Below are 11,316 nucleotides of genomic sequence, written 5' to 3'. Positions count from 1 at the left end.
CCGGGGCGGGGGGGCTTCGCGGCGGCCGCCGGGGGGGGGCTGCGGCCGCCCGCCGCTCATGCTGGGGGGGGGCTGCCCGGCGGGAGGAGCGGAGCGGAGCGCGGAGCGGGGCCGGGGCTGCAGCCGGCGGCGGCTGCTCTGCCTCGCTCGCCGCCGAGCCGCTTTATAGCCCCGGATCAGGCCGGGGCTGCCGCGTCAGCCCCACGTGGGGAGCTGCCCCCGGTGCGCGCACACACATACACACACACACGGACACGCACACGCGGACACACGCACCCCGCACGCCCCCCCCCCCCGCTCCGACACGGACACACACGCTCCCCCCCGCGCCGCTCGCTCCTGCCCACCCCGACCCCACGCACCCTCACCCCCCCTCCCCCGGCGCTCACGCTTTCTGCTCGGCCCCTTCTCTGGTTCTTGCACACCCGCTCGCCCCCGGGCACCTCAGCCCTTACACACGACCCCCCCCCAGCCCCTCTCCCGCTGCCGCCCCCCCCTCCAGCCCCGGGGTCTCGCCCGGTCCGCGGCGGGAGCGGCTTCATCCCGCCCGGAGAGAAGAGCGGCCCCGCGGAGCGGAGACCGGCGGGTCGCACCCGTGGGGGGGGGATGCGCACGGGGGGAGCTGGGCCAGAGGCAGCGGAGCCAGGCTGCGTCTTCGTGGGGGTGGGTGGGCGTAGGGAGGGGTGCCCCCCCCGCCGTGCCGGGGGGCTGCGGGCACCCACCGCGCTGCTCCTGCCGCCGCCAAGCCCGGACCGCGCTGCGGTGGAAGCTGCCGCCCCGTCCCCGCGTGTGCGTGGGGCTCCGCTCGGGGTGCTCGGGCCGTGGGGAGCCCCGAGGGCAGCGTGTCACCCGCGGGGCGGGCGGGCTGGTCGGGGCCGGGCTCCCCGACCCCGCGGGGCAGGACACGGCCGCGCCGCTGCCCCCCCTCCCCCGAGGACGGGGGGGGGGGGGGCCCACCCGGGGCAGGGCAGCCCCACCCGGGGCAGGGCAGCCCCCCGGGGAAGGGCGCTGCCCGCTCCGCTCTGCCGCCGTGGCGGGCGGGCGGCGGCGGCCCCGGGCAGCGCGGGGGGGCAGTGGCACCTGCTGGCCGCGGTGCCTCACTGCACCCGCCGGCCCGGGGCTGAGCCCCCAGCCTTCGCGACCCACGGCAGGGCAGCCCCCCGAGGGGGAGGGCAGGAGGAGCCCCCCCTCCCAGGCTGGCTCAGCCCCGGCTGGCCGGGCCGTGCCGGCCCGCAGCACCCACGAGGGTTCTCATCCCACAGCGCGTTTGCTCCTGGGCCCTCCCCCCGGTTGCCTCCCCCCCGTGCTCCCCGCTGGTTCTCCCCCAGCCCCACGGGTGGGAGGAAGGGAGGAGGGCCACATCCTGCCCTGCTTTTTAACAGCAAAAGAGCAATAGTGACATTCCCGGTAGCCCGCCCGGCCCCCAAAGCTGCCGGCCCTCAGCACGTACAGATTACTCACCCGTACGGCACGCGGGGTCCAGCCCCGATCCTCTCGCTCACGGTCTCCTCTCCCTCATTTTCAGATGGCTCCAAAGATGCTCGCTTGGTGCTCCGGATTCAGGCAGCTCTCAATTAATCGCCATGCCGCACGCTCGGGCCAATGAACGTATTTCCTCGGCGAGATGGAGGAAGCCCTGTCATCTTCGTCCCTGTGCCACACGCCGTGTTATAAGCCAGGCCCAGGAGCAATGACGCCCGTGAGAGAGGGAGCGGGAGTGGGCGAGACGGGGTCTGGGAGCCGGAGAGCACAGCCTCTGGGGCTGGCGTGGGGCCGAGCGAGGGAAAACGAGGGGGAATCCCGCTCCTGGAGCGAGGGAGCGCAGGACCCACTGCACCGGTTTGCCTGGGAAAAGAGCAATCTGCAGGGAGCGGCTTAAAACCTGTAAATCGAACCTAAGATGACTGACGTGCATGCACAAAAGATCTCCATCTGAGAGTAAATGCGATGTATAACCACAGCCTTCACTGCAAGGGGCAAGCGGAGACACGAGGATGAAGGGACTCACCTAAGTCTATGGCGAGGCCAGGCAGGAGGTTGAGGAGATGCTGGACTTTGTGAACACCCCCCTGCCTTCTGCTCGTTGCAGGGGACCCGCGTGCTCTGCAGGAGGACGCGTAGTTCTGCTCGGCGGCGGGTCTTCCTCTCCCTCGTGTGCGGTACCCGCGTGGGCTGGAGATCAACCCTGGCAGAGGCCTCCTTGGTCACTGCTTGGATGGAAGGACCCAGCGAGAGGGAGGCTGCAGGCCATGCCCAGCCTGACGCGGATAACCCCTTCTCTGACCCGGTTGACCTCTACCTGCGCTAAAGCCACCACGGACTGTCTGAGATGCTTTACTCAAGACCTGGGCTGGTGCCTTTCTGGAAACACCCTGCGTGCCCCCATGCTCTCCGCAAAGCTGAGCTGCGTTCCCCGATACAGGCAGACAGTAGATTTAAATAACAAAACGCGACCAGCTGCCTTCATTTTCTGTCTCCTTTTGTGGCTGGACACCCTCAGTCCGCCTGAAGCTAAACCCAGCCATCGCTTCTGAGCCACCGCGTCGCAAAAGCGGAGCTTTGATCAGGGCTCTCCGCTGGGACAAAGAGCGCGAGGGGAACACGCGAGGCCAAAAGCCTGAAGAAAAGGGTTTGTTCCAGAAACGCCACTGGAAAGAGAGCTCTCTGCAAGCGGGGGACAGCTGGGATGGCACTGCGTTCATCTCGGAGAGGGAGAAAACCTGCCTCATCAAAGGCACTTGCCTCGCACCGTCACCATCGTGGTGCGTGTGACATCTCTGTGATTTTAATGACACCAGAAGAGCTCAGCGCTGTCTGCAAAGTGGCTCGGTAACACCAAGTCTCCCGTTTATTATCTCTGCAGGTCATCTCATGGCTCTGCCCAATTCTTGAGATGAAAGGCAGTCAGAAACTGCCGGGGCTGGCAAGGACCCTTAAAATCTCACACAACAACCCGTGGCACACCCTGTCCTACAGGACAGCCGTCTTTATGAGTCTATACCATGCCTGATGATAATTGGGAATATTCATAAAGCCTCAACTCCCAGAGTCCTGGGCTTAGGCAAGAAACTTGAATTTGTAGCCCCTGGAAGACTGTAGAGAAAAGCTTCAGGGGGAAAAAAACAGCTAGTAAATAAATTTTTTATATCAATCCCCCAGCATTTGCATCCAGATGCTCAATTTTTGAATGCATGCTGCTGACGGCATTGATATGAGTTATAAGGACTCTGCAGTTCGAACTCAGTCAACAAGTGCCTGACGAGACAGCCCAGAAAACAGCCTGTTCTCTGGCGGCATCGCCCACCGAAGAGCTGCAGGAGCCTGCCCTTTCCCCAGAAAGCAGCCTGGTTTCTCAGCAGAGCCCCGCGAGGAGCCGGGCTGGCCAGGCGAGGGGGGACAGCCTGCGTGCACACTAATGAGCGAGGCTGAAGGCTATCGATCCTCCTCTGACAGATCCCCCTCCGCCAGCCGCCATCCCGGCCGGGCGGCGATGCCCTTTCCGAGGCACGGCGGCCAAGTTCGCATTCAGCGCATGTACCTCGAGCGCGTCGCTCGCAAACAAGCTGACCTTTACGGCTGGTTTCAGGTCATTAATTAGGCACGCTGCTTCCATGTTTATACATCTCTTCAGCTCCAGCATCGCTTCCAGTGGTGGGGGGGGGGAGCTGGGACCACCCTCCCCTGCTGCCTCTCGGGGAGAAGGAGCTGAGAAACGTTCAGGAGGTCTCGGAGCTGCTCGCAGCACAGAGCAAATCACGTACGGGGAGATAATCTCGGGAAAGAATCGCTATGGTAATAAGGCTGCAAAATGCATGTTTTGAACAAGCAACCCCAGGAATCGTTTATCTCCAGCAGAGCAGTGAGATTCTGGCAGGGAAAAAAGTAACAAGAGCTGCTGAAGGACCGAGACTTGCTTTTTGGACAGTCCGGTTCAGAGTTACAGAAGCTGGACAAACCTAAAGCTCGCTCAAGGCATGGCAGGACAGACTCCTGCGGGGACCACACAAAAGGGGCAACCGCTAGAACAAAGTGCAGAAATTATTTCTCAGCAAAGCTTTCAAGAGCAGCTCTGTGCCAACTTGACACAAGCCATCAAAGAGGGGAGCCTTGGTTTGGAGCCGTGGGGGCTCTGCAACTGGAGGTAAACACCAGTCACAGTTTGCTTCGTGTTAGGAGATCCATGGTTTGCTCGTTTACACTGATGTCAATATTTGCATAATCATGGCAGGAAGCCCTCGTTGTAGCTGTAGATTTTGATCTTGCTACTGGGTATATTTGAATAAATCAAAGCAGGGTGTCTTTCAGGAAGATTTGCTTTAGTAACTGGGCTCCCTTGGGGGTAACGCACCAAAAGCCCGGGGCTTGTGACAACCTGTGGACTAATGACCGAATAGCCCTTCATGGCAGCTTCGAGTTGGCCAATTTTCCTCCAGGCCTTGGGCAAGCTGGCGGAGATGCACTCAAGTCACACAAAAAAATGTTTTTTCCCTTTACTGTGTTAACCCCAGGAAAAAAAAAACACCATGGAGCTATCAGGGAAAGGGCCACAGACTTTCTGCAGGCAAACCTGACATTGCTGGGTTTATGATGGTGCCACTGCAAAGTAATACAGCAAGCACACCATCCATTTCCAAGGAGGTATTTCAAATGCTGTGATTCATATTTTCCTTTTATTTTAAAAATTATTTTAAAAAAAAAAAAATCATCAGAAGTGTGACTGGTCTGGCCACCCCTCCAGCTGCTTTGGGACCTCAGGCACTTTTCCTCCTGCACAGTCACTCAAACCCACAGCCCTTCCTTTCCCTGCCTGCCGCTGCACATGCGAGTTTGGGATTTGCTCTTTTCATTGATCTCACAGCAACAGCTTCTGCAGAGCCATATTTTTCAACAGAGTTTGTCCGGACTCAGCTGCTGGATGTACTTTTCCGAGTTATTTGAATAAAACAGTAGGAAAGGGATAGCTGCGACAGCGGTCTGTGCTAGCACCTAATCCCCTTGCGAGCAGGGATGCTGTCGCGGTATCAGATGTTCAGAGGGGAAAGCAAGGAGGCACACACTGAATATTACTTACGGCGGCAGTTCTTCACTACCTCCCATCTGCAGAGCGCTGGCTCAAACCAGCACAAGATGGATCCTATGTGACCACCTGCTCCTCCGGTGTTAGTTGGTTTGGTTTTTTTGCAAACAGCTTGAAAGCTCTGCTTGCCTTTCCTCATTAGCTGCTGTTTGGGTTGCCTGCCCTGTTCGGCAGGATTTTAACTACCAGGTTTGATTGCACAGCCCTAAACCAACAGCCAAGAGAAACATTTCCATGCTACAGATTGTAGCGTGGCAGTCGAGGGTGAGACTGAGATACGGAGACTGCACTCACACAAGCCTCAGGTTTATTTATTCATTGTTTTCCCTCTTTTGCTTCCGCCTGGTGTCACAGTGGCCTCTGCAACATTAAAGGCTCATTTCAGCTCTGCAGGAGGAGCGATGCACAACAAGAAACCTCCCCGGCTGTCTGCGTGTCACTGGCCTCGTGCCTTTCAGGCACTTCTTGCCTAGGGAAAAGGGGAGAGAGAAATGTGCATTTCCTCTCTGTAGCACCCACAAGTACATACCGCATGCATGTGTTCCTCTGTGTTGAGCACAGGCAAGCGTGTTTTTATGCAGTCCTATTTTTTTATCCTGTTCCCTATCTCGAATCCTCCACCCTCGCTGCATCCTGCAGCGGGGCCAGGACGAAACACATGTGGGGCCATCCCTCAGCGCTGGGGAGCAGCCCCATCCCCCTTCCCCAGGCTTCCCATCCTGCCAGCTCACAAGATGGATACCACTGAAATTAGCCAATAACAGCAGAAACATAATGAAAAATAAACCAAACAGTCTACGGTCCATTCCTAATATATTACGGGGACCTTCCATACCGCTCACCATCAGTCCCTCGCTCAGGGGGCTAACTCACTGCCTCCCATAAAACCCTTTACCAGACTACAGCGGGCTATTTCCATACATATGCGACCATATAGCCAAAACGCAGCAAAACCACAGCCAAGTCCTTCCAGCCCTGGCCAGAACAAGGGAAGGCGACGCTCCCCACCCTCTGGCACTGCTCCCTCCCGGAGGTCGCCCACCCACAGCCCTGCTCCTGTGGGCGCTCCCTGATCTGCTCCAGCAATGTGCCAGCGAGCCATAACTGAGCCAGGAACATTGCCATACTCCCGGAGCCGGGGCCAGCAGGGCACTGCCATCAGCCACTCCAGCCAGCCACAAAGGGAATGGTACAGAAATGGCCAGAAAGGGTTTTCTAACCAGGTTTTCAGAGGAAGAGCGGGTAGTCCTGGGCGCGTGGAGAGGCGCCCAGGCCAGCATTCAGAGAGGACAAAGGTTGGGCGCCGCTCACTTTCCTTGTAACCTTCCCTAAATGAAACCAATCAAGTTTCTGCAGCTCAATGAGCTACCTTTCATCAGCAGACCCAGCCCACGTTTAAGGCAAAATTGAGGCTGCCTCACTTTAAATTAATTTCCCAATGGGCGAGGTTAACATTCAATTACTCAGCTGAGGAGTAACTCGTTCATTCAAGTTCCACTCCCTAAGGTCCAAGCGCACATCTCTGCCCTTTCCCTCCCGGTTCTTCACCGTCTCCATCGGAGACTGACACAGTGACGCTACCTCTGGGCCAGCGGCTGCAGTCAGGAATATTCATTCAATCCCTCTTCGGAAGGCAGAAGTGCCCCAGGTGAGCTGTAACTCTCCGGTTTGTTGCACATCCCCAGCAAGCTCCTTTGGCACGGCCAGAGCAAAGCTTCCAGAAAAGCAAACAGCTCTGAAAAGAGAGGGTACAACAGAGAGCAGCCAAGCAGGGATTGAAGGCTGCAATTCCCACCTGGCAAGGTGTGGGTCTGAGAGTGGGTTCAGATCATCATGGGAAAAGGGGAGCAGATCACACAGCCCCTTCAGAAAACAGACCGCAGCAGGCTGCTACAGCACGAGACAGCTTTCCACGCACCCTTACATCAAGCAGGTTTGCTGTCTCCATTTAACCCAGCTTGCCATGTCTACATGAATCCAGGGTGGCAGCACTAGAGTTAAAAAGATCAAAGAGCCAGGGTGGCAGCAGCAGTTCTTGAAGGCTGAGCCATATAAAAGGTCCAGGGGATAATTGCCTGAAATTGCTGGGTTCCCAGAAAGCCGAGCACATCAGCATGGTTTCACAGGGAGGGAGACCACTGGAGAACGGAGCAAGACTTTTCCATGTTTTCCCTTATTACTTATTTCACCATCTAGTGGCAAAAGCAAATAACTCCGAGAAGCCATCCAGGAGCTGCAGCGGGCTCTGGCAGGAGACCTCTCCGTGCCCCAGCTTCTCCCAAGTTGCCCCCACAGCTGCCTGGGCTGGGCACACGCAGGAGGGCACAGGGCAGCACCCAGCACCCTGGAAGTCCCCCTGTCCTAAATCATGGCCCTGTATATAGACTCCTCCGTGCAGGCTGACTCCCATCCCAGGACCCTCTGCCCACCCCGCTGTGTCCCTGCTGTCCCCGCACCCCCGCTGTAACCCACCAGCTGCTGTAGCTTCTCCTCCAGGTGCTGGTAACCACCTCCTGCCCTCCAGCCTCTGCCCAAAAAACCCACCTGGCTCACCATGGGGAAGTCCCAGCTCCAGCTCCCAGGGGGATAAGTAAGCTAAGAGAGCTGCAGAAGAGCAGCACAGGGTAGGGCAAACTCAGGTCTCCCAGCGATCAAACCCAGCTTAGCTAAAGGCACGGTCTGAGCTAAGCCCCCAGGAAAAAACGTCAGGGTGAGCAGCGTCCTTCTAACCTGAGGCTTTTCCTTCCCCACCTCAGCTGAACCATCTGCCAGGGCTGCGGTGGGTGGAGGAGGAAGGGCATTGGGAAGGGACAAAAATACCTTCAAGGAAAAACCTTTACTGTGGACTCGGGCAGGTGTTACGAGCACCTGGGGTGCTGGGGAGAGCTTGCCTTCACCAACTCTCTAGAGGGGCTTTCTCCCTGTGCTGCCTTTGCCATCAGGCTGTGCAGAAGGGGAGATTTCCCCCAAGGCCAGGCCCCCCTTCCCACAGCCCGGTCACGATCCACCCCCTTGGACACGGCAGAAATGTTTGCACGTGGATCTGCTCCGCGGGGACCTGCCTCCTCTGCGGGGGGACTTCCCGAAGAGGAGAGCTCGCAGAGCGGGTGCAGCCCCGCGTTTGAACTCCGGCTGGCGGATGGTCCGACACCTTCCCGGCCTGCGTGATGATAGCCAGGTAAGCTGGAAGGTGACAGAAACATTCATCATCTGGTGGGCACAGGAGGGAGGGCTCTTCTCTCCAGAGCCAGGGATTTCATCCTCACGGTGGTTTGCAGATCCTGCATGCAACGTATCGCAGAGGGAAATCCATCATCGTTACTGCGCTCATTCCCTCGTTGCCTACAATACAATTATCCCTACGCAGGTTTTTTTTTTTCCTGAGAGGCTCAAATTAAGTTTAAACACCAGCTTTTGATTTATTTGCTTCTTCAGCACCATCAGTTGCTTTTCAGCAATACAAAATAGCTCTCTCCCCAGGAAACATTTATCCTATCTGGGAATAGTATACCGAGGGTGGTAATGCGTAATCAGGACAAAGCACTTAGAGAAGGCAGGCTGATATACTAGATGCTGAGAGAAGAGGTATAATATATCTCCACTTGTGCTTTTTCAACTCAGATTTTCCTTTTCCCTGGAAACATCATAGGTAGCAAGGGAAATTCCTGCCATACAAAATTCAAGAGCAAACTAATCCAAGTCTTGCCCTGAAATGTCACAGAAAACTAAACACATACCAACAAGCATTAATCTCTGGTGCTACAAACAAACCCTCCTCCTTTTTTTTCCCTGAGAAGTCATTTTCAACCCTGCACAGAGCAATGCTGGCAAATTCTTCTGCCAGTTTTGTCTTTGCACTCAGATGAAGGATGCTGCAGGGCAGTGCTCTTATCAGCACAGGATGCCGTCCCCATCCTCACAAGGCTTGATGTCTTTAACACCCTCTGCCACTCCGAGAGCAACCGATGGGAGCTATGGCCAGGGGGAGGAAAAGGAGAAATCTCTACTACTTCATGTACAATTCTGCTATTCAGCCTGTCAGCACCAGTTAAACACAAGGGCAGAAGTACTGAAAGGGAAAACAAACTTTGTGAGAAACACTGGATCTCCCCTGCAGATGGGGAGCACTGAACCAGCCCTGAACTCTTCTTTCCACTTGTTGAGGCCAAGCCATTTGCTGGGTCATAACCGCAAAGAAGTGGAAATTGCTGTACAGCATCCAAGCATTACCGGAGGCGTAGTCCCAGTGCAATCAGACACATCAAGAGGAAAACAGCGCAACCAAAATCTCAAGGCTTAACAGCACCCTTTCAGTTCAGCTAGGCTAAAAATATCCCCCAAATCCTCAGAAAGGCAGCTCATTGCAGATTTCAACTGGCTTTAGTTGACAGCCCCTCAAAACTGTTTTGTTGAGGATACCTTTCGCCCTGCCCAGCAGACAGGGTATATGGGAACAACCCCCCACCGAGCCAGCCAGGAACCAGGCTCAGGTCTGCTGCCGAGGAGGGTTCCCCGTGTCTCCGAGCACTGGAACACCTCGCCAGGCCAGCAAAATCCTCTGGAGTTGAAGGCACTGAAGATCACCGTTGATTCCTCACTACAATCCAATCTCAATTTTCCTTAAGCAGAGCTAGAGACAAGAGTGGTAAAAAGCAGTTATGGCAACTTCAACAAATATCTTAAGCAAATCTAAATGTTTTAATGTTTCTGGGGAATTAAGTATCTGTATGAAATGAGAATGTCATTTTCTCATTAATATTTCACTAAAAATTTAATTGTGGGAGCACGCGGGTTTTCCTAAAGCAAAAGCGATGAGTATTATTAAGCATTCCACATATTTCAGAACTCTATGGACTGCTAAGTGCTCCGTGTCACTTCAAAAACTAAGACACTCATCCTTATTCCTAAACAGTTTGGAGCAAAGATTGGCCACAGAAGTGTCATTTAATCAAAGTTCATTCCTATCCAAGTCTTGACACATATCCCAAGCCAAATAATTTCTTTGGTAAGTACTCAGACATCAAAACCCTTCACAGGCACTCTGAGACACCATGTGAAAACCTGGCTGGGCTCTATAAACTGAGTGTCCCAGGAGCCAACAGAGAAGCTGCAGAGCAACACACAGCTGTGCCACGTGCAGCAGATCCATCTTTTATATTTCCCTCTCCCAGCCATCTGTTCCCAAATTCTGTTTTTCTCCTGGTGTATCCATTCTGCAACAGAACTAGAGAAAAGGGGCTTGTACCCAATACGAAGCAAGTTCGGAAGAACTGGATGCACCAACAGGTATATGGATCAGAAGCCACTGGTCCCACATCATCATTTTGCTCTCCCTGCCCTTCTCCACTTACTTCAGGTCAGCACAGTGTGAGAAGCACCGGGATGAGGTAACAAGCTGTTTGCAAAAAGAGGGAAATCTGAAGTCAGAGACAGGGGAGGCGAGAGCACGAGTGGAGAGGATCAGATCAGATGTGACACTGCAAGAGCTTACAGCGAAAAAAACAGGCGCTGCTGGAAAAGCCCCTCCTTCTCATGGAGGATTCTGCTACTTCCAAATACGGTTCTGTTTTAATGTGACATCAACCCCCCCACCACCAAATTTCAAACGCTTCTTCTCGAGAAGCGGTGGCCTGGCTCCAGCACCATCCATCTGGTGGAGCCACAGACCCAAGAATCTTGGCTCTGCTCTCTCCTGCCTGGCAGGCTGTCCCTGGAGCTACAGCTGGCCGTGGGCTATCAACAGCACCAACCAGGAGATGCTGGCCACAGGGGACCCGCTTACCACTTTGCTCAACTTGCTTTTAGGGAATTTCCTCCAGTGCCTTTCACCGCTTCCAGGCAGACCTCCGACTCTGGTGCCGCTGGGAATCTCTCCTGGTCCCCCACACCAGAACCCTACGGTGCTGTCTGACATGGCTTCTTGGGAGACTGGAAATGCCTAAAAAGAAGTACCTTACTTGGAGAAGATGACAAAGCCTGAAATCCAAGCTGCCTTGTTGACCAGCAGCTCCTTACCTAGCTGAATTTGTTGCCCTCTGCTATGCTGGCAAAGAGAAATGATTTCAGACTTCTCAGCTGCAACTTCCCATTCAGTTAACATACTTGGCAAGGACCGAAAAAAGCTGAAGGGCATCCAAAAAACTTGGGTCATAGAGAGAGAAGAGTTTTACTGTGTTACTCTCACCGTGGCTGTTTTCAAACAACATTTTAAGATTTTCACGGAAAAATGTATTTTTGTT

At 55.2% G+C, this 11,316-nt stretch overlaps 1 long non-coding RNA gene across 1 annotated transcript; it reads right to left on the bottom strand.

The window, feature by feature from the left end:
* Positions 1 to 5,363: 5,363 nt before the first annotated feature.
* On the bottom strand, positions 5,364 to 7,784 carry LOC142030688 (uncharacterized). Its single transcript, XR_012650238.1, has 3 exons — positions 7,622 to 7,784; positions 6,659 to 6,812; positions 5,364 to 5,546 (listed from the first exon to the last, which is right to left on the bottom strand). It is a non-coding gene; the product is annotated as an uncharacterized LOC142030688 (long non-coding RNA).
* Between the last annotated feature and the right edge of the window lie 3,532 nt (positions 7,785 to 11,316).

The sequence above is a fragment of the Buteo buteo genome, chromosome 4, assembly GCF_964188355.1.
Source record: "Buteo buteo chromosome 4, bButBut1.hap1.1, whole genome shotgun sequence".
Lineage (NCBI taxonomy): Eukaryota > Metazoa > Chordata > Aves > Accipitriformes > Accipitridae > Buteo > Buteo buteo.
The sequence above is the reverse complement of the archived record's forward strand: the minus strand, read 5'-3'. Positions and strand labels throughout refer to the sequence as shown.